The following is a 17,097-nucleotide window of genomic DNA, read 5'->3' on the forward strand; positions in this document are numbered from 1 at the left end:
CATAATTTCCCCTCTCGATTTTCAGACAATAAAATTAATAAAAATGGGGAGGAATACGCTAAGAAATACGCATCATTAAGAATGAAAACGGCCTTTCCCCCCTTGTCGCCCGAAACTATTAATTTTTCATTGCTCATTGTCTTTCCAGCATTGTTGATGGGGGTTTATCTTCAAAGACCTATACTTTAGTTTCTTGATGTGTTGGAACGTCAAAAAAAGGACAGGTACGTTTCATCACCCGAAAAAATGTGGTGTCCAACATCATTAAGTAATTTTAATTTTTCTTTGCTGAGTCTAACATACTCCTTGTTCTAGTGTTAATTTATGGGAGACCCAAACATAAAACTAATTTGTTCACATGCAATTCTTCACGAATAATTTTACGTGCATCACGAGGGGCCAGTGTTAAGTTCTTTCTGTACCATTTGGTTTAAAAAGAGATTATTATTATTATATTTTTCGTACGGGCCACACATTGTTTGGGACTATAGCTGACAAGGGCCTCCTGTGTATTCCACATCCAGAAGAGTAATATTTTATGAAGTGGCACGAAATGGAGCTCTTTTCCGTGTGCTAGTTTCGATGCTGAAGGCATTCGTCTTGATTTAGACCCCCTTTATAATCATAGAAAATGCTAGCGAGAAAATACTCTCGCGTCTGCTCTATTTTCTATGTTTCAAAATTTGCCTACAACAGATTAATTGTTGCCACAGATTAGCATCTCCGATATAAAAGTGCTCAGCCTTACATGTCTGATAAATGATTGTATTTTACAGCAAATCGTATGCTCTTGTCTAAAAAATTTCAGAGTTATCTACGTATCTGAATATCTTTCACGCAGTCAAACGTCGCTATCACGAACCGGATTTATAGAGAACCACGGACGAGTTTCGTGATAACATCCGATTTCCTACACGCTAAATGCTATTTAAACGGTTTTAGCGACACTCCGAATATAAAAAATTGAATATAATGAACAAAAAAAAAAAGGTGGCAGAAATTCTGCTAGTTAAAACTAAAAAATAATAAATAATTCTTAAAATGCTGCATGACATTAAATTAGTATAAAACATCTTTTCATCCATGTTCACCCTACTTTTTTCTGTATTCTAAAGAACGCTTGTTCGAAGCAGGTGTGACGCCCAACTTTGGCAAACCAGGATACAAATGAAACATAAATTAGGAAATTAAATTTTGGCACGTAAATGATATTTTTTAATAATAAATGTATATTTTATACAACACGTAATAAAGTAAATATCTGAACCATAACTTATGGTAAATTATTTATTATTTTGTCATGTTAAGTTATTAATGCGTGATGAAAAGGAAAAAACGATTTAATAGTTGCTCCTAATAATATTTAAATCCGCGGGTTAATCATTCCAAGACACATCGCGGATACATGAAACTGTGGATAACAACGAACATTGCATCGTTGCATTCGAATAACGAACGAATGTTGCATGGATACCGTACTGTCTATGACAGCATGGTATCCATGCAACATACATAAAGGGTACGTTTAATTATTATATATCGTATAGTAAGACATTATTAATATTTAATACTATATTATGTCCTGCATCAGTGTTCGGCAGTCGCTTTTATTAGGAGGGCATATGGCACTATAGGTCGGCCTACAGTAACAATAAAAAATATTAAATAAAATTAAATAATTTGCAATTGTTTCGAAATAGACTTCATTTATGTTGATTGTAAAAGTTTTAATATTCTAGAAATTTGATTTATTATCGCGAAAACGTGTATGAAAAAATGCTGCTATACCATTTTTCTCTTAAATATTGCTAGTCAAGAAAGAAAGCTGCAAATTGCTGTTGTTGTGCAGCTAAAATAAATTGTTGGCGCACAACAATCAGCTGAAAGGAAATTCGTTTTTTTAGTACCAACCATTGCGAAAGCAGTTTTGTCTGTATCTTTTTGTTATTTTAATCTGAAAGCAGAATTCTTACTCTACTTGAACTATACATTCATGAAACGGCAAGTGTATGAAAAAACACAGGTTACAGGTGTAAAGCGTAGCACTCCATTAATTGCAGAGAGTACATGAAAGTAACGGGGACAGATAATAGTTCATTGCATGTGGAATTAGGAATTAGATGATTTTAGCAGTCAGAAATTGGTTCATCTAGTCATGTAGAATATAGTTATTTGTACGGGGAGCATTTTACAATTGCTTCGCTGGTAATGTGGTGCTAGCAGGTACTGCGTTGTTGATCCCTACTCAACATGATATTCCTTTTATGTATTGTTACGTTAATGCAATAAAGCAAAATTTATTTTGCAGAATTCTTATTTACACACTAAAGATTAAGGTATCATGTTTACTCTTAAGTGTAAAAACACCGGTAACACCAGGCTTGAAAGCTATTGTAACATAAATAATTTTTGTGCTTGAGAGCTGCTACAGAATGCATTTAACATTTTAAAAGCAGAGCTAAAATAAATTTAACTGGAAAAACCTGAATTTAGGGTTAAAAGTCAGATGTTTTGTCTTATAATAGCTATGACGTCATTTTTCAGCCGTCATGGGAAAAAGATCAGTTAAGAAAAGTACAAATTCTAAAGAACCAATGTAACCTGAGAGCGTATATGAAGTTTATAAGCTGATCATTTTCCTGTACCTTCTCATTTATTCCATCCGTTGGAAAAAACATGTACGTGAAAATAGTCATGATTACTGTAAGAATATAGTAAATATAGTGCTTCGAATTGTTTAGCACTTGATGCAAATTCTGGAACTTTAAATAACTTAATTTCATTGTAAACCATGGAGGTACAACTGCTATAGTCCCATGTGACAATGCTAACTTTTGTTTTGATTCACTAGTACGTTTTCACTCTTTTTGGGAGATAATCGATTTATTTTATCTAACCGTCAGGTATAGCGAACCACTGGGTATTGTGAACTAAGTTTTCTGTCGCTTAAAGTTTTATGGTGGGATTTGATATTATATATAGAAAAGATTTATTCCTAACTATATAATTTTAACTTATTTTTATTTTCCTTTTTTTTTTCAGCAGTGGAATCACCAGAAGAAATAAACAGCTCTGTACTCAATGGATTGTCGACGGATTTTTACCTGTGCATCAAATTCCTCGGGACTTTGGAAAGTGAAATGCACTTCTTTAACTGAGATCAATGTTATGGGACCGGTGAATACGCAGAGCTGTGCTTCAAGTCCTGTCCTGGAAAGACAAGATAGTTCTCAGTAGCACTGAATAATTGAAACTTGATCAGTGCAAACACTTTCCAACATCCCTTCGCTGCATGTTCCTGGCCAATGAGACATACTGGCTTCAACTTTGACCTGTTATCGGCAGAGACTCAATATTTCCAACCACAAGCGATTACGAATCGAGAACTTCACCGGAACTCCATAAGTTTCTTCGCGAAACAGATGTGCGAAATGGTCAGAGGATCGACCTCCACTAAGACTCATAGAAACTCTCGCTTCCTCTGCTGCTTCTGTGTAACCCCAAAATGTGTGTGAATAACATTAGTGCGTCGATGTGTTTGTGGTCATTCTTAGTGTTCATTCATAAATACAAGATTTAGAGAACTTATCTGTTTCTAGTTGCAGATAACGCTGAAAGGGAGATCATCCCGTTTTCATGGCAATATTTAAAAAAGCTCAAAAGCATTTAACCTTAGGTTTATCTTTGCGCCATTTGCAGCATAATGTTCAGCTGTTCTTGCTATCCTGCTCGACAGACATGTATCAAAAGAAACCCCTTTCTGTAATGATTATTGATAGATATCTATTGACTGAAAACTATCAACATTACAGTATTTTAGAAAAAAAATGTTTATGAGAACTCGTTATATCCTAATGTATTGGAAGGTGTTTGCAAAGTGTGCAGAGAGTGTTCATTATGTTCATCATGTGTGTAGAAACTGAAATCAATTGTTACCAGTTCGCTATTATTTGCATAACTTTACAGTTTTCCTTTTTTTAATTGGGAAATGAATTTTTGAAACATAAGTGAGTCATAAATTTAATTCCAGTACTGACATCGATTGTGAATCTTAAGTTTGAAATCGATATCAGTATTAGAATATAAGTATTTACTTTACTAATGTTGAATAGTAACATTGAAAAAAAAAGGTAGAATTATTAATGATCTCAAATTTATAGCATTAAAGGTAAGCATGTAACCGAATACTTTTAAATATATTGTCTGACTTAAAATCATTAATTAATGGTATGAACCAAGTGATATCAATTTATCAATAATAATCCCAAAATTTTGCAAAGTATACCATAAATGAAACTTTATCGGGAAGTTAGTCAAAATTATTCTCCTTGCGTGTAACACATTTATCCCATTAATACTCCTAATCCAGTAATACAGCTTGGTTGCAGGTTGGGTCAGTATCATGATAGAGATAGAAAGCAATTTCCTTTGATCTTCAATTCATTAAAGTTTAATATTTATAACATGGCTTTGGTTACACATGGTCTCATAACCACATGCAAGACAATGCCATGTCCGATCGTAAGGGACCCACGGTTACCTATAAACAGTACTTCGACCATTTATCCAGTGTTCTGCACAGTGGTGATTAATTATTATGCTCTGGAACTTATACTATGTTCTGTCCTCTTTAAACTCAAATCCTGTGCATCTGTCTCATGGAGCTACTCACAATTTCTCGGCACTTAACTAGTGTCCTGGAAACTGCTCATTAACCAATAATCTCTAGGTCTATCAACAATCCTTTTGTTATGTTTTCAGATTCCTGGAACCTGGTGATCAACCAAAGTCCCTAGTCCTACCAGTTGTCCCTACATATCATACATCGTGGAAACTGCTGATGATCCAAAAGTCCCTGGCTCTATTTATGATTATTTGGCTAAGTATCCTTGTGCCTTGAAAACTAGTGATTAATCATTATGTTTTAGGACTTTAGGATACTTCGTGATAAAAGTAATAGACTAATAGATATTGTAAATAGACTGCATTCTTTTTAACAGGCGACTCAGCTGTCCCTTGATTATTTATCTGGTATCTTAAAAATCACTAAGCAACAATCCTTTAGCTACCTATCTAATAACCAAGAAATGGCTGATTAACCAATAATCCATATTCCTAACAACTTCTCGGCTACACATCTGTTGCCCTGGAAATTCTTGATTAATTAACAATCCTCAGTACTACCGACAGTTCATTGGATACCACATTACCTCAGCTACCATCCTGTGTCCTCGAAAATGTTGATTTATTATTATGTTATAAGACCTGTGCAAGGTAAATTCAGTACATTCTTCTTGAAAGGCTACAAAGAAACCCCTTTGGTTACCTAAACAGTATTATGTGAACTGATGATTATCAACAGTTATTAACAGTCTCTTGACTATCTACGCAATATCCCGAAAGCTAGCCATGGATCATTATGCTATAGGACTTAAAAGTTAGTCTGTTCTTGTTAAATGTAAACAAGCCTACTCAGCAGACCCTTAGCTACCTATCCTACTGTTCTGAAAATTGCTGATTAACCAAGAATCTTTAGTCTCGCCTACAATTCCCTGGCTATTTATCCACTACACTGAACGTTCCTCATTAACCTTAAGTCCCCATTCCTACTCATATATTTTAAATATAAATTATCGTTTTTTATTTCCTTGGCTACTTATCCAGTGTCTCGGAAGCTGGTTATTATCCAGTAGCTTCCTAGTCCTACAAATGATTTTTTTAAGCTACCTATAAAATGTCCTGGACATAGTTTTTTCCTGAAATATCGGACAACCTATCTTCATGAAAAAGCATTTCATATTACCTCCGCCTTCTAAATCTGACCTTTTTCTTTATAGACCATTAACATTAATAAAAGGGGAGGAAATCCAAAAAAGTTCTCGTTATTTGCAAAATTATGAAATTAATTATACTCCCGCTTAAAGTAATATTTTGAATTTCTGAAGATGTGAGTTTCCTTACAAAATACCGGAGATTTTATACTTCGCAGAACACAAATAATAATATTATTACTTTAAAGTGTTGAGAAGTGTTATCTCTTACAGCATTCCTGCCAAACCTCTGAGAGTCAACCAGTTGAAAGTAATGAATTCTTGTATATTGTGCCCATGAAAAACTTTACGTAATATTCCTTTTCCCCAACCGTTGGTCGTAGACAGATACATTCAGATAAAACATGTTTTCTAAATGTCTTAAATATTCACGTGTTGGCAGAGTTTTATTAAAGATATAAAAAATCAACTTTTTAAAAAGTATGAAATTTAAGATTTTATAGGATCCTTCATTCCGTCATAGTCAGGAAAATTCTACACTTCGAAAAAGTATGGCACAAAAATTTCAACTCCCTTGCCATAAAAATTGACCGTGATATTTAATTTCAAAACGTTTTTGAAAAAGAAAATCCGCATAAGGTCATTTTTGGACATGGTATATTATCATGCTGATAAAAAGTCGCTATAAAAGATAGATGTGATAAAACTCACATAATTTTATATCAGATCAGAATTGTATGTACTTTGTTATGCATGCGTGTATAGGTTTTTTTCAGACATATGGAACAGTATATTGACCATTTCTTAAATTAGTTGCACTATGATTAACCTTGTCGGTGTGGCTAGAAACGCACTAATTAAGAACTCACTTTGAATTTTTAATATAGTGTTAGATATTTGGAAATATCGTATGATATATTGCATTGCAGTATAATTTATTAATTCTAAACGCGTTAGAACTTACTTGGAAAATCTTCAAATTTCAGGAAGATTAAAAACTATTGGTTAGAAAAAGCAATGAAAATATAGCATTTATTTTTTTTTATTTTATGAATTCATGTTTAAAGTCAATGAATGCACAGAAATACTATGTATGCATATATTTATGCTTGTTCTTGTATTGCAGAGAAACGAAAGTACCAAAATCACCGGATTTTGAACACAGCTAGTCCTCCAACCAATCATACGCATCTCGAAGTACGAATTTTGTATTTCGAAATTTATTAATTATTTATCTTATGTTCTGAGCAAAGTTAAGGATTTTTATTAATAAATTCAGCGATTTAAAAGCAATGTGCTGCCGCTCGGTAAAGCTTAAGATCTTCATGTTTCAAATCTACAGCAAAACTCAGCAGTTTAAAGGAAAGTGTCACCACTGCCCTAACTGAAAGGTTTTTATCTTCCACACAACTTCCATTGCTAATATTGAAATCATAATCATATGAATCTATATTCACATGGGATATTCGATTCAAAAATTGCGTTTTTATCCGAAGAATAATTTGACAGCAAACGATTATGCTAATTTTCAAGTTGATTGGAAAAGGTTTCATTTAAAATAAAATTAAGTAAATTTTATTATAGAGCTAATCTAAAATAAAATACATTTTGTTTTCAATCCCCTCAAATCTTTAAATACATTTTATACTACTATTTATTCATAAATGTGTTCAAATATTGCAAATATTACTTTATGTATCTAAAATGAAGAAATGAATTCTTTCTCTATTTGCAAACTTAATTTCGCTATTAGTGTACAGAATAGTATATAGTATTAATATTACCTAATAGTATCGAAATGGGAAATTGAATTTAAAATTTTAAAAGTTAACAGAAATACTATTTTTATTTTGAACATATGTATATAATAGTTATATATAAATATAAAATTTATATATAAATAAAAAATATAAATTATATGTACATGTAAATAATGTATCTGTATCTTAGTATCATTGTCAAAATGTTTCATTATAAAAGGCAAAATTAACTTCGTAAAGCATTAAAAAATGCATACATTTCTATAATTATATTTGGGATGGTGGCAATAATTACTTTCAAAAAACAAATGCATGATGATTTATAGCAAAATAGTTACATCCATTTAAAATATATATACGACTATTTATTTACAAGGAATACAAAAGTGATTCATGTCGCCATGTTTTACAGTCCTTCAATATAGTCGCTAGCATTGTGTACAACCCGTTTCCAACGATGTGGAAGTCGCAGAATACCTGTAGCAGCGCCTGTTTTGTTGATAGTTTGAATGGACCGGTCTACTGGCGCAAGAATCTTAGGAACAGTTTGGAAGCGAGTGACACGAAGTGGTTCCTTCATCTTAGGAATTAAGTCATAGTCACAAGGGCTTAGATCTGGGGAGTATGGTGGATGGTAAAGCACTTCCCAGCCCCATCGCTTGAACAAATCAGTCACAGCTTGAGCTGCATGCGGCCGAGCATTGTCATGCAAAATGAGAGGAGCGTTTTTCAGAAAGTGTCTCTGTTTTTTTCTCAAAGCTGGTCGGAGATTGTGCTCCAAAAATGAGCAGTAATACTGCGCAGTGACGGTCTGCTGTGGGGGAACGGTATGCGTTAGGATGACACCATCACAGTCGTACACGAGAATCACCATAACTTTCACATTGCTGGGGTTCTGACGAAATTTCGAACGTCGTGGTTACCCGTGATGACGCCATTCGTTTGATTGGCGTTTCAGTTCTGGCTGGTACGATCGGGCCCAAGTCTCATCCAGCGTAATGATACGGCGTAAAAAAGCATCTCTTTCGCGCTCATAGCGCTCCAGGTGGGTTCGGGCAGCATCGTATCGTAGCCATTTCTGCATTTCCGTCAATTGATGTGGAACCCATCGTGAAGCAATTTTTCTCATGGACAGGCGTTCCTTCAGAATGTGCAGCACAGTCGTATGCGCTAATCCTGTTTGTCCGGCCAGCTGACGAATCGTTTGGCGGCGATCACTGTCCATTAGTGCGGCAACAGCTTGCATGTCTGCATCGCTAACACTCGGACGACCTGGCCGCAGCATGTCTGCCACGTTTTGGCGTCCTTCATTGAATGCTTTCACCCATCTTGCTACGGTTCTGTAAGGCAATACAGATTCCCCGCAAACCTCTTGAAGCCCTTGATGACACTGTTGTGCTGTACGACCTCTGGCACATTCAATTTTTATCCAACATCGTTGTTCTTGTTTTGAAAACATCCTGACAACACTTACTTTAGACCGCGAGCTAATACAAGGATTCGTTCTTCGCGTCACTCCGCATGCGCGTGACGTAGGCAGGACGAGTCTTTTTGCTGAGAGGTTAGGTAGGTATGTAATTCACGTGTGGTATACGCGATATTCTTTGGTTTTGTTGCGTAGCGTTTTTTCAGCTGTGTTGCCACTATTGAAGTTTCAACCCTCGTATATCTTTTCTGAAATGCTGCATAATCAAAATAATAATAATAATTCCTTGAGTATTTCATGTTATTTGGATTATTCGTGTTCTTTTATCGATAGAAGTTTGTCATGAATCGAAATTTTTGTTTGCTAAAATTGTGCAAAATACATTAATTTAATAAGTAATTGAACTTTATTCTACTATATTATGTTTTTATAACTGCTTAATAATTGCAGCTATTGGGTACAACAACATGTGCATAAAAATATAAATTAATTCGTATATTTAAAATGTAATTTCTCGTTTTTCAGTGAAAGAAATCACAAAAATATTATTATTGGTATTAGGCTATTTAATTAACGTAATCCGATTATAAAAAATATCCTCTAAATTTATAAAATAGAACAAACCTTACAATTAATATACTGTATTTAATACATAGTACACTGTCATTTCTGCTTTAAATAAGTACAGAAAACGAATGACTTATAAGAAATGTTAATTAATTTTCTAATGCAGTTTCAATTAGTGGTAAAATAATATGAAAATTATTCACGAAATATACATGTAACATTTATAAGATCATTAGTGTATACAGCATTCAATATGTATAAAAAAAATTATTTCCTGCTTCTTTGCTTTAATATTTTATTTATATAGGAAAATAATACAGTTTACTAATTTTATTATTACACACAGGAAAAATTATCCATTAACTTTATTAAATTGAAAAAGTTTTACCCTTAATACACGGCATTTATTTCTGTATACCTGTCTGTTGTATTTGAAGATAAGATACAAACCTACGAATTGTTCAATATTCTAATGTAGTTTTATGAAGGTGCAAAATTAAAGCTGAATTTATAATATCCTAATTTAAAGAAAACACTGTGTGTACAAAATTACCCCTCTATTAGTCAGATTTTTGTTATATAGTACAATGCATATAGTAAACATCACACTATTATGCAGCGCAATGTGCTTTAAAAAACAATTATGCATAATAGAGCTCAATTTTTGAAAGCATGGATGTCTTTTCCTTAACGTCCAGTACGAATGCCTTTCTCACATTCGGTCAAAATAAATCACGCTGCATGAGAAATAATAAATTCTCCCGGAACCGTAGCATTAAATAAGAAGAAATTTCCATTACTGGCAAAACCTTAAATAAGGGCATTAGAAATTTACTTTTATATCATGATAATGCGAACCTATGCCAGTTTAAATGAAATTTTCTGTATGTGCACATAAACACCCGTCTCCTAAAACGATATCAAACATGAATACCGTTTCAAATATGTTCCGTTTAAACACATGAAAAAATAAAACATTTGTACACCATTTTTGGAATCATGGTAAACAGCCCGATAAATTTAAACATGTTTTCAGAAGTATACGGTACTTATGTTTTCAGAAGTATACGGTATTCGGAAGTATACTATACTACAGTTTTGTTCTCGTGTAACAGAGGGTCGGGTTAAGACTTTTAGAGGCTCTAAGTACATAAAAGATTCTGATTCCTCATATGTTTACACTAGCTTTTTCTTCATTCCTTCCATCGCTTTCTGGGTTTTGGTTTAACTTACCCATGCCTTTCATAGTTAAACCAGCAATGAAAAATCTTTTGGTGCCCCCTCCCATACATGCCCTAAGCACGTGCTTAATCTAGCTCTGCTCTAGCGTCACTGACTCCTAGTCTGCTCAAAAGCAACTACTCCATAAACCTTGAGTTTGGCATAGATTTAGTCAAGATCTCAATCGATTTCGAGGACAAACAGGTACAGTCCCTCTTCGTCAGAAGCAAAGAATTCTGCTGACGAAGAGGGACCTGTACCTGTTTGCCCTCGAAATCGATTGAGACCTTGACTAAACCTATGCCATACTTAAGGTTGTTGCGTTACTAATTTTATGTTTCATTTGGCTGTTTCTCTTCTGTTTCTGTTTTTAACAACTTTTTCCTTTGTGTTATCATGTCTCTTACCTGTCTGTGTAAGTGAAGTCAACACAGTGAAGAGCCTAACCATGTTTTATGTTTTTCTACTGACCTTACTGTACCTCACATTTCTGACAGAACAGTTTTACCAAATGATGAGAATCCTCATATTTAACCAATGATGTTCGCACATTCTTGAATGACAGTTTCATTGTAGAATGTTTGAAGAGAAGGTACCCTTGTCAGGAGCGCTACTTCCTTACTTCGCTACAGTCCCAGCTAGACGGGACTTTTCTGAGAAACGAGATTCTGGAGGCCGGGAGGATTCCTAGAAAAAAGAGCCCCGCTTAAAGCGAAGTCCCGCCTAGCTACGGAAACGATATTGCGGCTACGCGGGATTTTTTCAAACCCCACTGAAAATGTCTCGGCTGGACCTTTGTTCCGAGTAGAGATAACCACTCAGACGAAAGCTTTGCTTCTGAAGCATCACGAGATCCCAATCTGAGCGATAATCGATTAATGTTTGACGTTCAAGTCTTTGTAGTAAGTGAAAATGGTAACCTAGCTACGTACGTTGCCTGGAATTGTGGGAGTTCTGAGAATTGTACCTTTCGACGCCAAGTCCCGCGTAGCCGAAGCATAATGTGATTAAGGTTTTATACGTTTCCTGGGCAGCAGGGATTGTTAAAAATTGTTCGGATTGCAATATAATGTGGACAGCTTACATAGCAAGGCTGTTTGAGTCAGAGATTATAACACGTGGCTTGACCCTTTCGACCCTGCTGGTGGCATTAGTAACCTTCCTCAGGTCTATTTTTATCGGTAGTAGAAACTGTTTTATCGTTCTCCGCCAGAGATCTTATCTGGCGATTGTCCGCGTGTCTTGTGGACATTTTCTTTTAAGCGTTATTTGTGCAATGATTTGATAGTCCAAACCACTCAAGTAAGACCATGTTGCAAGGAAGTTCATCTAACACCTGCAAACAATACTTCATAGACTTTTCTTTTAAACCTCCACTAGTTTAAAAGATTCCAAGATGGAAAGGGTTAAACTGGAGTATTGGTCCTCCAACTCTGTTCGGGGAAATCTAAACTATTTTTGAGGGGGTTTTGCAAATCATAATCAAAACTCTAAGAAATAATTCGTCGAAAGTGTGCATGTAAAATTTATTTTTCGTTTCTAACGAAAGTAAACGTAATTAGGCTCAAAATAATGCAATGAAATGAGGTTTTGGCCTATTTATCACTTATCTTTGCAAACGAACCATAAATACCTAAATAGGTATGTACTGTCAAAAGATACTTCAAAAATTAATGAAGCAATTAATACAGAATTTTAATTTATTAATAAGATATTTCGTAATATTATATCCAAGAGCTTAATGCATAATTTTTGAAAACCTGAAGAGATTTCTAATGGAAAATTAATTCAAATTATGGCACTGTTAAAAAGTACATATTAGAATACATTTCGCAGTTTTAAAAAGGGTAAGAGAATATTTCTCGAAGAAAATTCAATGGATTAAAAAAGTATTTCAGGATTAGAGTAAATGAAAACATTTATCGATGAAGGAAAATAAGCAATTAATTTATATTTCGGCAGACGTAAAATAAAAATTAGATACCTACATGAAGATTTACTAAATTTTTGGTTACAAGCTGATGCATTGTATTCTGAAATTTCCAGCAAAGTCACAAAGATCTTAGAAACCACACCAAACTTCATTTACAGCATTTCATTTCAGAAAATTCATTTACAATAGATTATCAGGTTCAATGTTCCTTCTAACCTTCTTCGGGAACATACAAGGACCTGACTAGGAACAGAGAGCTTACTAAAGCTATGTTCACTAATTGTAGTAAGTAGACAGGATACAGACGAAGGGTATACAAAACCCTTTATTTTTCTCTATATACAATAACTTCCGTACTTCGGAATAGAATGACCCGCCACTCGGGGTCTAACGTAAAAGTAAAAAAATAAAACTAAACTCTAATTTAACTTTAGAATAATACACGTGGAAGATTGGCCTTATAATAACAGGAAGCGTATGTAGCACAGAGACTGTGAACACTACAATACGTTTAATTTATCAAGAGGATTAAAACCTCTGGCCTGGAAGGCAAATAGCAACTGCGTAACTTCTAAGGTAAGCGGCCTGCTTCGAACTCACTGCTTCCTCTCTTTCGCTTGGCAAAAAGGCCACACTTGTGGCGTTCGCCAGACAAACTTTGCATAAAAACCTTCACGCTTATAATTCTGGCCGGAAGTAGAAAATAAGAAGTGATAGTAAAGATTTAAAATAAAATAAACGTTAGTAAAACTTAAGATCCTTACAAGATGTAGTAAAGAAACTTAAATAGATTTAATACCGTATGGGAAATGCGTGTACATGCAATATCAACAGGGCCAGACGTGAATATTTTGCTTGAAAAAAGCACATTCTAGCCATTAAACTCGCATCCTGTATTAAGGATTAATAAATGAATAACTACATGCATGAAACTTATATTAAAATTATCGTATAATGTATGTAAAACATTGATATTTTTCAATGCTGTTTACATACTTCCCCCCCTTCCCGAAGTTGATAAGAGTTTCTTAAAAACAATTCTTTGGGAGAACACAGATATTGTACAGTTCTTTTGGAATTTGATAAAGTCTGGAAACCCCTGGCACTATGCCAGTGGCTGGATTTTCCCACCGCACTATCAATAGTGCTTATATTAAAATGTATTAGATATTAAAAGGTAATCCTGAGTTTTTTATTTTGATAAGCACATTTCACAAATAAATTAAATTCAGATTGTATGATAATATTCTTATTAAGTGTCAAAATGGAAAATTTCAAATAATACAAAAAATGCAAATAGAGTTATTTGATCGCTCTGTCTTACAATTCGCACTTTTTTGAAAAATTTTCTAAAATTCTCTTTTTAATTTCAGGAATCACAATTTATTCAGATTTCAGAACAGACAACAGCTTCAGAAAAAAATTTAACAGCTGTTTTTAATTTCATACGCGGAGAAATAATGTGAGTCTATAATGCTAATATTTGAGTACAATTTTCAAACAAAATTGCTGCTAAATTACGCACAAGACTACCTTATTTTTGTTACAAAATGTGAAAATTGCTTAAAAATATATACTGCTTAATAAAAATTGAAAACAAAATTATCTGCTTTTAAACTTTGGCGTAAATGTTTTAAAATAGGAATTGTGAAAATTTGTAGTGGGAAAATTAGACATTTTTGAATGAAAGAAAATGTTCAAGTCAAGTTTTTTATGCCAACATACGAGTTAATTTTGTAAACCTAAAAATAATTAACATTTCTCATAATATGACGTTCTCATGATTAATATCTTAAAATGATATGACAATAAAAAGGAAACAAAAATCTAATAATCTGCTTGTTAAATTTCCACATTAACATTAAAAATTAGAAACAAAAAGTAAAATAATTATTGTAAAAGAAATGCTAATTGTAGAGAAAACGTTAGCTTATCTAAATTTACATTCAGTTATTATTTCAAAACAAAACAGTGCTAATGAAAAGAAAGATTAATCTGGTAATAATTATTTATGTCAATGGCTCTCAAAATGTGTGCCGGAAACGGTATGAATTTTTTGTTTGTTTTTTAATTATAAAAATTAGAATGTATCAGTTAATGTATAATAATTATATGCATTTAGTTATCATGGCTTCATTATTCCATTACGTTTTTACTATTTATCTCAATCATATTTTTTTAGAGAAATTATACATTACTCACAATAAATTGCTAGTATATGTCTGTCGAAGGTTTTTAAAAAATTTGGAATTGCATTTATATAATAGATAAAACTTTTAATGTAGAACTATTAGTACAATGTCATAAGATATGGCATTATTTCACATTGCACAATAATTATGTAACTTTTTAAGGTGTAATTTTTATGATATGAAATACGATACAAAATTTTGCTTGCAGTTGCTCACAGTTATGCAAATAACTGAATGTTTTAGAATACAATTATTTACTCCAAGGAATTATTTTGCTGAAAGCCATGCGTATAGTTGAGTGATATAAAATACAATTACGTAGATACAAGAGATTATTTAGCTTTTGCGTTTAATTTAAAGTATAATTTTAGCAATTTGAAGAATGGCAAAAAGCTATAGTTGCAATTGCTCACGGCCATGTAGATAATCGTATATTAATTTTTAATTAAAACGAGTGGATCTTAAAGTAAAATTTTATTATAAGCATACAAGTATAAGTAATACAAGTATAATTAATATAAGTATACAAGTATAAGCAATATAAGTATGAGTAATACATGTACCCTGCGAAAGATTCGGGAAATAAATAGTACGGATCATAATTTCTTTTTCCAACAAGTGCATCTTTCAATTTACATGCTAAAGTTGCTCTAAAATATTTGCCTCCATGTAAGGGATGCAGCTGCGTTTTATTAAATAATTTGTGTCCATTCAGATCACCAAAAGAAGACCTGTCATGTTTTAACTAAATGATAACACGAAAAATGTTTCATTTATTATTTTAAAGCATATCATTCCAACATAATGCGTACAGTGTTACCAATGACAATTTATGCAAATATCTTCTTGCATAAGCTCGGATATTAAGAATAGCAGCAGTGTTAACAGCAAATGTTAACGTTTTTTTCGTGTCACATACCTTAATGTTACATATGCCCTAAGTGACAGCAATGGGCAGCAATATACGGTTTGTACAGTTAAATATTAAGTCGGTAAAATACTTTAATTCTCCTTCCAAACATATCACGAAGACTTTCTGTAAAATAATAATAAAATAAAAGCATCTTTTGTAGGTTTCAGTAAAGATATATCAAAGAATACATTCTATAAATATGTAAGCAGCAAAATATGTGAAAGAATGCATCATATTTAGAATACTTCCATACAATATTGGAAACGTCACATATAAATAACATGTAACCACGGAAACAGGGAAATGTAAACACATGTGAACATAAAAATATTTATTCTATCTTCGTTCCATTTTCATGTTTTTTTCCTTCATTTCTGGAACATTGTTGATTAAAAGCAGCCACATATGATATTTTCATTCAAATCTCTACACATTAATTTTTCTGATAAATATCGAGAATACAATACAATAAAAATGTAAATAACAATAAAATTTTAAATTATTTTGGAAGATTTCTTTAGTGATATGTCAAAGAATGCATTTTTAAGATACATTTGTAAATATTTAAACCAGCAAAGTGTTTGCAAACATACGTTTTATTATAGAATGGTACCAGAGAATGATCGAAGTGTAACATGATTAATTCCATATAAATATGCAAATGTAAACAAGGTAATGCATGCTAACTTAAACCTTTTTATTCCATTTCTACGCTTTTAGCGATGTTTTTGGAAAGCTACAATATTTAATATTTTTACTTTTCAAATGTCTACGTGTTAATTTTTTTCTGTCAGAAATATCAAGAAAAATTTCAAATTACAATAAGATTAAAATTATTTTTGAGATGTTCTCTAAGTATCTATCAAATAATACATTTATAAACATTTAAACCAAAGAAATGTATGCAAAGAAACATCTCCTTGTAAGAAAATTAATGGAAAATGAGCAACGAATTTCTTCCTGTTAATTTATATTCACTTTATTCATTATAAAATTTATTTAACGCTTGTTATTTTTTACAGAAGTTTGACAGATATCTAAATATGTTGTCAAATGAATGTGTTAACTATAAATGTTATTTATAAATTCGAGTAGAAATGTAAATAAAAAAATCAGTAGGTAATCCTTAAATAAAGCGGCTGCCGCCTAAGCCTTTAACGATATTGGAAATTAACGCTTCAGAGACTGAACGATCAAGGTTTTCAGTTTTGGCAACTAAGCGTGTTAGCCGTTTTAAGAAGGAAGTAGCTTTAATAAGTGTAATGTGGTTCGGCTGAAAGAAACTGTGTGTCAATATATAATGTTTCATAGTAC

General features: G+C 32.8%; 1 pseudogene across 1 annotated transcript in view; it reads left to right on the forward strand.

The window, feature by feature from the left end:
- Window positions 1-7,451, forward strand: part of LOC118188017 (octopamine receptor beta-2R pseudogene) — a 414,059-nt pseudogene extending 406,608 nt beyond the window's left edge. The window contains exon 3 of the transcript XR_015041425.1: window positions 3,043-7,451. The product of XR_015041425.1 is annotated as an octopamine receptor beta-2R pseudogene, transcript variant X2 (transcript). The remainder of the gene's footprint in view (window positions 1-3,042) is intronic.
- Window positions 7,452-17,097: the final 9,646 nt, after the last annotated feature.

The sequence above is a fragment of the Stegodyphus dumicola genome, chromosome 1 (genome assembly GCF_044657685.1).
Source record: "Stegodyphus dumicola isolate Sdum_Otavi_A_Nest chromosome 1, ASM4465768v1".
In the NCBI taxonomy this organism is placed as follows: Eukaryota; Metazoa; Arthropoda; class Arachnida; order Araneae; family Eresidae; genus Stegodyphus; species Stegodyphus dumicola.